A 13,046-nucleotide genomic window follows, 5' to 3' on the forward strand; every position below is an offset into this window, starting at 1 on the left:
CTGTGTAAACTGGTCCTCGACGAGGTTCATACCGTGCCCTGTAGAAAGAAAATTCCCTGTCAGAAAAATTCCCGGTAAGCTTATTTGCTCTTTCCCGTTCGAAGAGTGTTCTCAAATCCACCAACCTATCTACTGACTTCATTGAGCTATACAACATTCGTTACAAATGATGTTCAGTCTTTAAACGAACCGCCACAGTTTGTCACATTTGCACACACTCATTCTTGATCACTGCCAACATAGTCCCTGCCTGCTTAACTACATCTACACAAAACAACTATATTTAAAAATATCCCTGAAGCCTATAGTATGATGTTTTCCTTCTAAATTAGATCAGACACGCTCATATTCTACTAATACTGAAAATAAAATTTCGCCTGTAATGTCTTCTAATCTATTATATAAACACTAATATTTATTTCCAGCCTTTCTCATAAAGGCAGTACAGAAATAACCTTAACACCCTTCTTACAAATATAACTCATTTGTATATACAAAAATTCAGCTCTCAAGGCCACTTCGTGGTCTTAATGCGCGTGGTTGAGCTGGAACAATTGTAGGTACATACTGCCTCGCTGGCTTTGTTCTCCAAGTCACCTGCGTTTGGTAGTTGATGGTTGGAGGAACAACATCGTTGTTATAGGTAGTCTACAAAAACAAGTTCATAGATATTGGTCACTGATGAATCGTGTATATGACCCTTCTGCGTCAGTGAAGGCGTGAAGGCAGTGCACTGAAGCACCGAAACTGGTAGCCATATAATAAATAACATTGTAAGGACGGCTGCAGGTGTTCAGTTTTGTTACGTAAGTGAACAGCAACTCCCACAAACCTCCAATCGGAGGCATGGAGGTACAAAATCTTTTATTTCTCTTGTTCTTTTCAGACGATTACCCGAACCTATCCTCCCCCCCCCCCTTCCCGCCTACCAACCACCACCGACCACCGTCAGATGGAGCTGCCAACTGAGGCAGTTGGTTGATTGGTTGTTTGTTTGATTTGGGGAAGAGGCCAAACAGCTAGGTCATCGGTCCCAGCGGGTCAGGGATGGGGAGGGAAGCCGGCTGTGCCCTTCCGTCATTTGCCTAAAGCAATATAGGAAAATCACGGAAAAACTAAATCAGGATGATAGAGGGTGTAGGCAAACAGGTTTCTGGATGCTACTGTACTTCAGTAGCTAGTTGGCAATAATCACTATGTGGACGATGTGGCGTATTCTACACCATATTTTAAATCTATGTGATGATGCTATGCTGATTATATTTATATGTTTTGACGATGCCATTATGGCCGTATCACTTTAGGACATGGTATAAAAAAGATATGAGGATGGTCATTACAGACTGAAACCGGTCATCATCTAAAGAATTCATATTGTCACCAGAGACTGGAATAAAAAAGCATTTTAAATGAGGATGGCCGAACGCGGGCTTGAACCATCGTCCTCACGAATGCGCGGACAGTCTGCTAACCAGTGCGCCACCTCTCTCGGTAACTGAGGCAGAGCTTCCGATACAACATGAAACGGACAAATTCCGCCTATATGTGCAACTGTGGTTCGGGACGGGAGTTCTCTTTTAACATTAACTGGGAATGTAGTTTCGGCTACTTTAGGATCGAAGAATTCCCTGTTCTAGCTCCGTCTCACTGCAGCGGGTACGCCATCCCTGCCCGTTGACGCGTCGGAGCGTCGTCTGCCGAAGCCTTGTTGGTTCAAATGACTCTGAGCACTATGGCACTTAACTGCTGAGGTCACCAGTCCCCTAGAACTTAGAACTACTTAAACCTAACTAACCTAAGGACGTCGCACACATCCATGCCCGAGGCAGGATTCGAACCTGCGCCAGACTGTAGCGCCTAGAACCGCTCGGCCACAGCAGCCGGCGCCGAAACCTTGTGTCTGCTGACGCTGTTGCGTTACCAGGGGCGCTGGCCAACTAATGGCGGCATGGTTCCGACACTTGGTAGCTCTCCAAGCTACTAGGTTCTGAGCCGGAGCAAATATTATCATGCATTTCCACGCGATGTTAAATTAGTGTAATTATATTCTGTAGTTAGAGATGAGGGTGAAAATATGCCCGTTACAGCTCAAACATAGCTGTCTGTGTATATTTCATTTATTACCTCTCGAATAATTTATCTTAAAATTGAAACTACGGAAGTCTTATATATGTGCATTTATTCTTTTCAGTCATTTAAATCATATCGTCTGTTATTCCATGCGCCGGCCGGTGTGGCCGAGCGGTTCTAGGCCTTTGTCTGTACCCGAGCGACAGCTACGGTCGCAGGTTTGAATCATGCCTCAAGCATGGATGTGTATGATGTCCTTAGGTTAGTTAGGTTTAAGCAGTTCCAAGTTCCAGGGGGCTGATGACCTTAGATGTTATGTCCCATAGTGCTCTGAGCCATTCGAACCATTTTTATTCCACGCACACTGACGCGAGAGGTTTAGGAGAAAAGATAAATTGACATAACCGCATATCATAATCTTCCAACATTCTTGAACCTGTAACATGTTGGCTATTGGACAGTGTGAATCACAAAGAAATTAACCAGTGAGCAATAAGTGTCAACTGGACCATTTCAACTAAGAATGACAGTTGTTAAAAATTATATTTCGTAATGTTCGTGTGGCACAACCATTTATGAAATTCGTAACTACAAAATGTTACATAGAGCTGGAAATAAAAAAAAATTTAAGCATTATTTAAAATATTAATACTAATTACTCTCGTTTTTGCCACATAGTTTACTACATAGTCAAATAATTGTTAGTGCATTAAAAATAATTTCTAGAGTCTTTAAGTGATACATTTTCATCACATTTTCTATCATCTGCACTTCATTAAAGCACTGAGGAGTTTATAAACATGTTAATACGTATTCTACTGAAAGCTTACAGTATAATTTCAACTTGTGTTGCTAGTGCAGGTGATCCAGATTAATGTTTTACATTTTCATCTATTCGTAATATCAATTACAAAGCAAGTAAATGAAATGTTAGTTTTATGAGCGCCAGTTACGCAGTCAGCAAACTTAGGAGACCTTTAGAGCTTTCATGGTGAAATTGAGTCTGTTAACTGTTCCGAGAAGTGACAAATACAGGCTGTGATATTTACAGGTAAACAAGAACTTAGAGTACTGTTGACACTTCTCTACACTAACACCGTACACAGTCATGCACTCGGTCCGTAGTATTGCATATTTAACAATGCATATGGGGTAGTCTTCCCTCTGCTGTGTGATCACCACTCCTGCCCGATAATTTGCACTGCTACAATATAAAACATTTTCTTATAGTTCTAACCTGCACTGTTCTGTTTAATTCATAACGCTGGGTCACCAGACATGCCTGGTGTAATCAACTTTCCTCAACTTCTGCAGTCCCCTATGTTAAATACCCGCGCCTATTCTGTAGTTTTTATATCGACAAGGACTTTTGAAGTTTTCCATCTCGGTTGATTTTCTCAAGTATTCATTGCGTTATATCTTACTTGTTTAGCCGACTTCGGCCGTACTGGCCATTTTCAAGCTGAGTAGGTGTTGCTGTATTCTACAATTATCCTCTTAATAAATGGCGATGTAGTGGATCAGAAAGCAAGCAGATCGGGTATACCGTCGTTCATTAACAGGACAATTGTACAACACAGTGACACCTAAAATGCTCTATAAGAACGAAGCTGGTCAATTGTGCAAGATGTAATTAGTTGAATAGTGGTGAAAACATCAAAATGTCCTTTAATACATCCATGCCTCTGGTGCCCTATATGATGAAGATGATTTATATCAGGAAGTTAACTACCTGAAGAAAAGCGAGTTCTTTCAAATTGGGTGATTCCGAGTATTTGCCATAATAGACAAAAGGATACAAATTCTCAGATTATCAGGGTGGAGCCACACGATCCCGAAATCGGTGGCACAAGAAAGATATGTCTGTAAAGAATAATTCTTAATCAAAATTATTTATAATATCAACATCAGTAAACGACAGCACCTATTGTGTTCTCGATCCGTAATAGAATTTCAAAAGTTAATTTAAAATTTATTGTATCTGCAATTGATATTTTTTCGAAGGGAATTTTCTAAGCGAAACTGTTCGTGTAAGATCTGGGGCAGTTGTACACCGGTGGATTACTTTGTAGTCAAGTTTTTGCTTCTCTACTAGTATAGACTCAGACATCCTCACACAAAATTCTCTAAACGTATCACATTATACGATTTTGTGCTGCTGTCGATAGTCCTTTGTATTTTTCAGAGCAGTAATGGTTCGGTTCTACCCATTTCACTTGTCCTACTCCTACTGTATCTAGATCTATCCTTGCATTTCCCGTTTCAGTATTTCAAGCTCCTCTACGACATTCAGACTTCTGGAATTCCATGTTCCAATTCGTATAATGTTAACCTTTGGCTGATTTCTCAGTTGTTTTGTCTCTACTCCTTCAAAAGAGGCAGTCTGGCGTATTTTGCCAATGGACACCAGTGACAGCAACAGCTTCCAGTAAAAATATTCGCAAAACAGCTCATGATTATGTCAGAATCGGAAGAACTTACCCTTGACAGTTTCCTCGCTGTACAGTACCCACTGGCTACCAGCCACAGGCCACGTCCTACCGAACGCCTGATGTCAACCGCCGTCCGACCAGGTGAACACGATGTCGGCCAATGAGTGTATTTGTCAATTATATTTTCCTTATTTGTAGATCCAGTGTTTATCGTGCAGTTGCGTATTGGATTCTGCGTAATTATAACTTATGAATCTTGTTTAAGTGTTGTAAAATAGAATCCTATGTGGGAAAAGGTCTAATGTTAGTGACATTTGGTTCGTTTTAGGTTTAGAGATTGTAGGATGTGGAGGCAGCTCGAAACCTTTGTACTGAGTGTGGGGGAATGGGTTTGGTCATGAAATGGCAGAAAAGAATTTTCTTCTTTCAGAAAAAATTTTTCTAGCACGGAAGATTTTCCACATTCAGCAAGTCTCGATAAATTACATATGTGACGAAATGCGACCGTTTGACCTGCGCACGAAATTTGCATTTCAAAGTCGGGTATAGGAGTATTGCATGGTCTAATTCAAAGCAACGAAAATCAAAGAGGCAACTAATACTCCATTTTTGTTTGAACGTCATCAGTTCGCTCACTGAGCGTTCCTATGTAATACTTTCACTTCTGGTAAGCTGTGAAACTCTTATGTTACCTTCTAAAGAAGAAATAATCGGCTGAGTGCTAACTAAAGGTGATCCTGGGTTCTGAGGCGATCCTCAGTTCGTGCAGGCGGCTGGCGGATTTGGTGAAGACCGCTGGCCTCGCACGCGGGGTGCAAGCAGAGCTCTCTATTTGCAGCATCGTTCCCAGACTGGATCGGGGTCCTTTGGTATGGAGCCGAGTGGAGGGTCTGAACCACAGACTTCGTCGACTCTGTGACGGTCTTTGTTGCAGATTTATAGACTTGCGCTATTGGGTGGGGAATTGTAGGACGCCCCTAGATAGGAAGCGGCTACTCGGTTAGCAGAGTACATGTGGCGTGCACATGGGGGTTTTTTAGGCTAGGCAGTAGTGCGAGGTGTCCTGATGAGCACTCACCAGTCGACGTGCAGGCAGGGAAATTAGGACGCGCTCAGTATAAAGACACTTCAGCTATCAAGATATTAGTAACTTTTCAGTGTTCGGAATAAAGTTCCTGAATTTACTGCCCTCCCGGAAGCGTGTGGCGCGCAAATTATTCTCGGGACTAAGACTTGGCTGAGCCCTGAAACAGGAAGTTCTGAAATATTTAGTGAGGGTTGGAACGTGTACCGGAAAGACAGATTAGACACCGTAGGAAGTGGTGTCTCCATTGCAGTTGACAAAAATATTGTGTCTACTGAGGTCGAAGTAGAGTGTGATTGTGAAGTTATCTGATCACGTTTAACAGGGCTAGGAGAAATAAAGTTAATTGTTGGGTGTTATTACCGGCCACCAGGTTCCACCGTGACAGTTCTATAATCATTCAAAGGGAGTCTACACTCTCTATCGCAGAAGTATCCGGATCATACTATATTAGTCGGAGGCCACTTCAACCTACCTAGTATAGACTGGGATGTCCATGAATTCATTACAGTTGGTACAGACAAGCCGTCGTGTGAATTACTTTTGAACACATTATCCGAAAACTGTCTTGAGCTGCTAAATCGACATCCAACGCGTAATGGAAATATTTTAGAAGTGGTAGCCACGAACAGACCAGACCTAATCGACGGTGTCAGTGTTGAGACAGGGATTAATGATCATGATGTTGTCATTATGACTACGGTTACGAAAGTTAAAAAGTCGGTCAAGAAGGCTAGGAGAGTTTTCTTACTAGAAAGAACAGATAAGCAGTTGTTAGCATACCACTTAGTAAATGAATCGAATTCATTTACTTCCGGTACGATGGACGTGGAAGAATTATGGGCAGATTTTAAACACATTGTAAATCATGCATTGGAGAAGTATGTGCCGAGAAAGTGGGTTACGGACGGAAAAGACCCACCGTGGCTTAACAGCGCAATGCGGAGAATGCTCAGGAAGCAAAGACAGTTGCACTCTCGGTACAAGAAAGATTGAGAGAATGAGGACAGGCAAAAGTTAGTAGAGATTCGTGGTGCCGTAAAAAGAGCGATACGCGAAGCATACAACCATTACGACCGTCATACCTTAGCAAAAGATCTTGCTGAAAACACAAGGAAATTCTGGTCTTACGTAAAATCGGTAAGCGGGTCGAAGGCTTCATTCCAGTCACTCGCAGTCACTCGCCTGGCAACGGAAGACAGCAAAACGAAAGCTGAAATTTTAAATTTAGCATTTCAGCAATCTTTCACGCAGGAGGATCGTACAAGCATACCGCCGTTTGAGTCTCGTACAGATTCCCGTATGGAAGACATGGTGATAGACATCCCTGACGTTACGAAGCAGCTGAATGGGTTGAAAATAAACAAATCGCCAGGTCCTGATGGGATTCCAGTTCGATTTTACAGAGAGTACTCTACTGCATTGGCTCCTTACTTAGCTTGCATTTATCGCGAATCTCTTGCCCAACGTAAAGTCCTGAGCGACTGGAAAAAAGCGCAGGTGACGCCTGTATATAAGAAGGATAGAAGGGCGGATCCTCAAAATTACAGACTAATATCCTATACATCGGGTTGTTGCAGGATTCTCGAACATATTCTAAGTTCGAATATAATAAATTTCCTTGAAACAGAGAAGTTGCTGTCCATGCATCAGCACGGCTTTAGAAAGCATCGCTCCTGCGAAACGCAACTCGCCCTTTTTTCACATGATATTTTGTGAACCATGGATGAAGGGCCTCAGACGGATGCCATATTCCTTGACTACCGGAAAGCGTTTGACTCGGTGCTCCACTGCAGACTCCTAACTAAGGTACAAGCATATGGGATAGGTTCCCAAATATGTGAATGCCTCAAAGACTTCTTAAGTAATAGAACCCAGTACGTTGTCCTCGATGGTGAGTGTTCATCGAAGGTGAGGGTATCATCCGGAGTGCCCCAGGGAAGTGTGGTAGGTCCGCTGTGGTTTTCTATCTACATAAATGATCTTTTGGGTAGAGTGGATAGCAGTATGCGGCTGTTTGCTCATGATGCTATGGTGTATGGGAAGGTGTCGTCGTTGAGTGACTGTAGGAGGATACAAGATGACTTGGATAGGATTTGTGATTAGTGTAAAGAATGGCAGCTAACTCAAATTAATGCAGATGAATAGGAAAATGAATCCCATAATGTTTGAATTCTCCATTAGTAGTGTAGCGCTTGACACAGTCACGTCGATTAAATATTTGGGCGTAACCATTGCAAAAAAAAAAAAAAGGTTCAAATGGCTCTGAGCACTATGCGACTTAACTTCTGAGGTCATCTGTCACCTAGAACTTAGAACTAATTAAACCTAACTAACCTAAGGACATCACACAACACCCAGTCCTCACGAGGCAGTTAAAATCCCCGACCCCGCCGGGAATCGAACCCGGAAACCCGGGCATGGGAAGCGAGAACGCTACCGCACGACCACGAGCTGCGGACGCGTAACGTTGCAGAGCGATACGAATTGGGACAAGCATGAAATGGCAGTTGTCGGGAAGGCGGATAGTCGTCTTCAGTTCATTGGTAGAATTTTGGGAAGATGTGGTTCATCTGTAAAGGAGACCGCTTATAAAACACTAATACGACCTATACTTGAGTACTGCTCGAGCGTTTGGGATCCCTATCAGGTCGGATTGAGGGAGGACATGGAAGCGATTCAGAGGCGGGCTGCTAGATTTGTTACTGGTAGGTTTGATCATCACGCGAGTAGTGCTTCAGGAACTCGGGTAGGAGTCTCTGGAGGAAAGGAGGCGTTCTTTTCGTGAATCGCTACTGAGGAAATTTAGAGAACCAGCATTTGAGGCTGACTGCAGTACAATTTTACTGCCGCCAACTTATATTTCGCGGAAAGACCATAAAGATAAGATAAGAGAGATTAGGGATCGTACAGAGGCATATAGGCAGTCATTTTTCCCTCGTTCTGTTTGGGAGTGGAACAGGGAGAGAAGATGCCAGTTGTGGTACGAGGTAACCTCTACCACGCACCGTATGGTGGATTGCGGAGTATATATGTAGATGTAGACTAGTGCAAAGGACAGCGTGAACAGCATATTTAGGATCTCGTGGTTCAAAACATATGTTGTACGCTACTAACATCTCGCCAGAGATGTGCCCATCGCAGCTGGGATTTGCTGCCAATAAATTAGACACCTTTTAGTCGCAGTGCAACCTAAACTTTCGTCAATGGTGGTTACTACATGACAATTTACTCTGCTGATTTCACAGACAAAACAATCCAGGACTTTATCTTGGGAGCTATTCTTCATATGTTGAGCCCTCAGATGTTTACTTCCTCACTCCTTATCGCAAAACTATTAAGAAATTTCCTTCCTGGACGAAAGTACAAACCAAACCTACTTTGACGGTATCTGTAGATCAGAAGCAACAGGTAACTATAGAAGAGGAACTGTTAATCTATCTGAGTATCCACGAACTGTTTTAGATATTCCGAGAGAATATAGCGTTGATGACTAACTTCTCTCTTACGCGTATTGCTGCGTTCAATAAAGTAACAGAAAACGCTAATAAAACACCCACTGTACTAATACAACACAGTAACCTTGAAGTCCTGTATCATTTTCAAATGTTGCAGTTCATAAATGAAACTCTGTATTCAGAAAAATAAGTTGCTCTTGTGTAGGCTGAAGCGGAAAAGAGAAATTCTCAAGTGTGCAGGGTCATAAGTTTTTCACCCTAAAACTGTAGCATACTGCAAATCAATTTTGAAGCAGAAATTTTCTTAAGACTTTCTTTTGACTTTCTGTATGGCTGCTTGTAGCTCTATGATATAACAGATAAAAAGACCTAGCCAGAGATAGTGAGGAGCAGTAGCATTGCCTTTACCTTATAGGCAATGATAGCTATGACAGGAAAGTTGCAATGTAAGAGACAAGTTGCAATTTCAACGTGGAACGACCTCACATTATCCAGCAGAAACTACAAGAAAATACCGAGTGAATTTAACAGAAGACTTCTGTGCCCTCGAGGAAGTGACCTAAAGGCCACAGAGTAGCCAGACATGGTCTACATTCCAGAATGAGCGACAGCATTGCTCTCTGCCGCTGCATTCCTTGGAGGCTGAAACACGTTGCCACAATGTTAAGAGGAGGCTAAATACCTCAAGTATTGAGCAATGAGTTCGGTTCCCATTTCTGGAACTAGATTTACAGACTAGAGAGTAGTTACCAATAATTCTCAGGTACACTGACTGAAAACTAAACATCATTGCCATCACAGTCCGTTTTGTTTTTCTGCCTCAAGCATACTGAAAACTGGAAAGCTCGTACGCAAGATGTGATTCACAAATCTATAGCATCTCCAGTAGATAAACTGCAACAACTATAAGTAGCCAACACAACTAATTTACAATTATAGACTGAGAATTTCTTTTTGAGATCGCTGTAATTGACACTGTCCCCAAAAGAGAGGTACACAAATGAAAAAACAACAACACTGCATTTATTTCAAAACATGAATATCCACAGAGAGATGTTGTAAGCTATGAATATCATAAAGTTCAAAATCAAGAAAGGCTGCTGTGCACGAAACCAAAGGCATTTCGCAAATGCCTAAGCTCAAAAAGCCTTTGAAATTGAAACCAGAGAATTTTAGCAATTTAATTCATCAGGTGGCATAGTGAGATAGTCCACATATTGCAGTAAACACTGTAGATCCTGGGTTCGCTTCCTGGTTGGGCACACATTTTCACTCATAGCCACTGATTCCGTATAAAGTCCTGATGCAGCTGATGTAAATTGTTCCTTCCCTCTTCTTTCCTTTCCCTTCTCTCCTCTCCACCTTCCATTTAGAAAATGGTTCGAATGGCTCTGAGCACTATGCGACTTAACTTCTGAGGTCATCAGTCGCCTAGAACTTAGAACTAATTAAAGCTAACTAACCTAAGGATATCAAATACATCCATGCCCGAGGCAGGATTCGAACCTGTGACCGGAGCTTCAATTTACACAATAAAAAAATAAAATAAAATAAGGAGTAAACGCGAACTCACAATTTTCTGGCTATACTGTGTGAAATTTACCACTACACCACGAACTGATAAGACACTCCTATTGTTCCAGAAACAGACAGCACTTCCTGCATGCTACAATGTTTTTGCATCATGTATATGGATGGACAAGGATTTCTGAGGGTAGTTGTTTTTATTGGCACCTCGACTCATCTCTGCGGTGGCCAGTCAGCGGCCAGGTTTTATGTCTAAGAGTGTATATCACTTTGAAATGTGTGGCAGGAACAAAGGCTGGCTAAGTCCCGTAAAATAATATGTTGCGTGCAGAGGGTTTCAGCTCAGTTCATAAAAACACTGCTCAGTTACATTGATCTGAGGCTCTCTCTGAGCACTATGGGACTTAACATCTATGGTCATCAGTCCCCTAGAACTTAGAACTACTTAAACCTAAGGACATCACACAACACCCAGTCATCACGAGGCAGAGAAAATCCCTGATCCCGCCGGGAATCGAACCCGGGAACCCGGGCGTGAGAAGCGAGAACGCTACCGCACGACCACGAGCTGCGGACAGTTACATTGATGCCACCACATCTCAGAAGCTAGCACAGACCTCTGCAAGACATGAAAGAAGAGAGACAGACAGGTTCTGAATAGTAATGGCAGTGATGTGGAGCCATTCCGACTCCATTGCAGTGGAGCAAACAGCCCAATTAGGTGGTTCCACAGATTCTCGGTAGAATTTAAATCCCAGGGTGGGGGAGGGAGGGGGTTGTTGTCCAGGGGAGTATGGTAAACTCATCCTGATGCTCTTCTAATCAAGCATGTAAATCAAGCATGTAATCTGCGAGCTGTGAACAACGTTCCATTGTCCTGCTGGTAGTTACCATAGTGCCGAGGAGAAACTAACTGCATGTAGGGATGGACGGGTCCCCAACGATAGATGCACAGTTCCTGGTTTACGAGGTACCAGTGGAATACCACGAAAACATTCAGCAGACTATAACGCTCTCTCATGTTTGATGGGTGTGTGCTTTCAGATGCTTGGAAATTGGAAATTTGTGGTCAGGTCTTACGGGACCAAACTGCTGAGGTCATCGGTCCCTAAGCCTACACACTACTTAACCTAACTCAAACTAACTTACGCTGTAGACAACACTCACACCCATGCCCGAGAGAGGACTCGAACCTCCGACGTGGGGAACTGCACGGCCCGTGACAAGACGCCTTAGACCGCGCGGCTACCCCGCGCGGCTTTCAGATGTTTCACGCTGCATACGCCAGCGGCATTCGGCCCAATGGAGCTTCTCAAAAGGTTACCTGTCATCACTCAGTGGACGTCCAGTTGAGGGATAGGCGTGAAAATTTCGTCGCCGATGAACAGGAGGCATCTGGGGTGCAAGAACCAGGCACCTGCAGGAGACGCCCACATGCAGCAACGTTCACTGAACGGTCTTTGAGGACGCTGTTGGTAGCCCCTTGGTTCTCCGGGCCAGTGAAGTGCTCAGTACTTGCTTGTCTATTCGCCTGTACGCGTCTTCGAGCCGTCATTCATCCCTGTTATCTACGGCGTGTGGAGCACCACGGTTGCCTTGGAGCCGGTTTGGATAGTGAGATTTTGTCAAGCACGGTACAGTTTACCCATGACGGGACGCGAACATTTTACAGACCTAGTCATTCGGAAATGCTTTCAGCCTTGGCCCGAAAGCCAGTGACCACACCCTTTTGCATCACGACAACGACTGCACTGTTTCCGCGCCTCCCGATAGCCTTTGTACACCGAGGAAACAAAAGTAATAGGATAGTGATATGCATATACACAAAATGTAAAAGGCCAGTGCATTGGTGGAGATGTCCTTTGTACTCTGGTGAGTCAGATAAAAAGGTTTCCGGCGTGATTATGGCACACGACGGAAATCAACGGACTCTGAACATTTCAAAGAATACCTCTCACCACGGGCTACGCAGTGGCCGACGGCCTTCACTTAACGAACGAGAGAAAGAGAGTGATCAGCGCTAACAGAGAAGCAGCACTGCGTGAAATACCGCAAAAATCAGCGTGGGTCGTATGTCGGATGCATTCGTTAGGACAGTGCAGCGAACTGTGGTGTTAGTGGTGCTATGGCAGCAGGTGACTGATTCGAGCGCATTTGCTAACAGCACGACATCGCTGCAGCGCCTCTCCTGCACAGGTGTCCCTTTTGGCTGGTCTCTAGAGGACAGGAAAATAGTGGCACTGACAAATGAGTTCAGATTGCAGTTGGTAAGAGCCGATGGTAGGGTTCGAGTGTGACGCACACCCGACGAGGGCATGGACCCCAGTTCTGAACAATGAACTGTGCAAGCTTGTGGGAGGGGGGGGGGCGGCTCCTAAGAGGTGCGAGTAGCGTTTACATGCAGGGGACAGTTTGTTGCCATTCATGGATCTCATGTTTCTAAATAACGACTGTGTTCTTGTGGGTGACTATGTG

This window comes from Schistocerca cancellata, chromosome 5 (assembly GCF_023864275.1).
Source record: "Schistocerca cancellata isolate TAMUIC-IGC-003103 chromosome 5, iqSchCanc2.1, whole genome shotgun sequence".
NCBI lineage: Eukaryota > Metazoa > Arthropoda > Insecta > Orthoptera > Acrididae > Schistocerca > Schistocerca cancellata.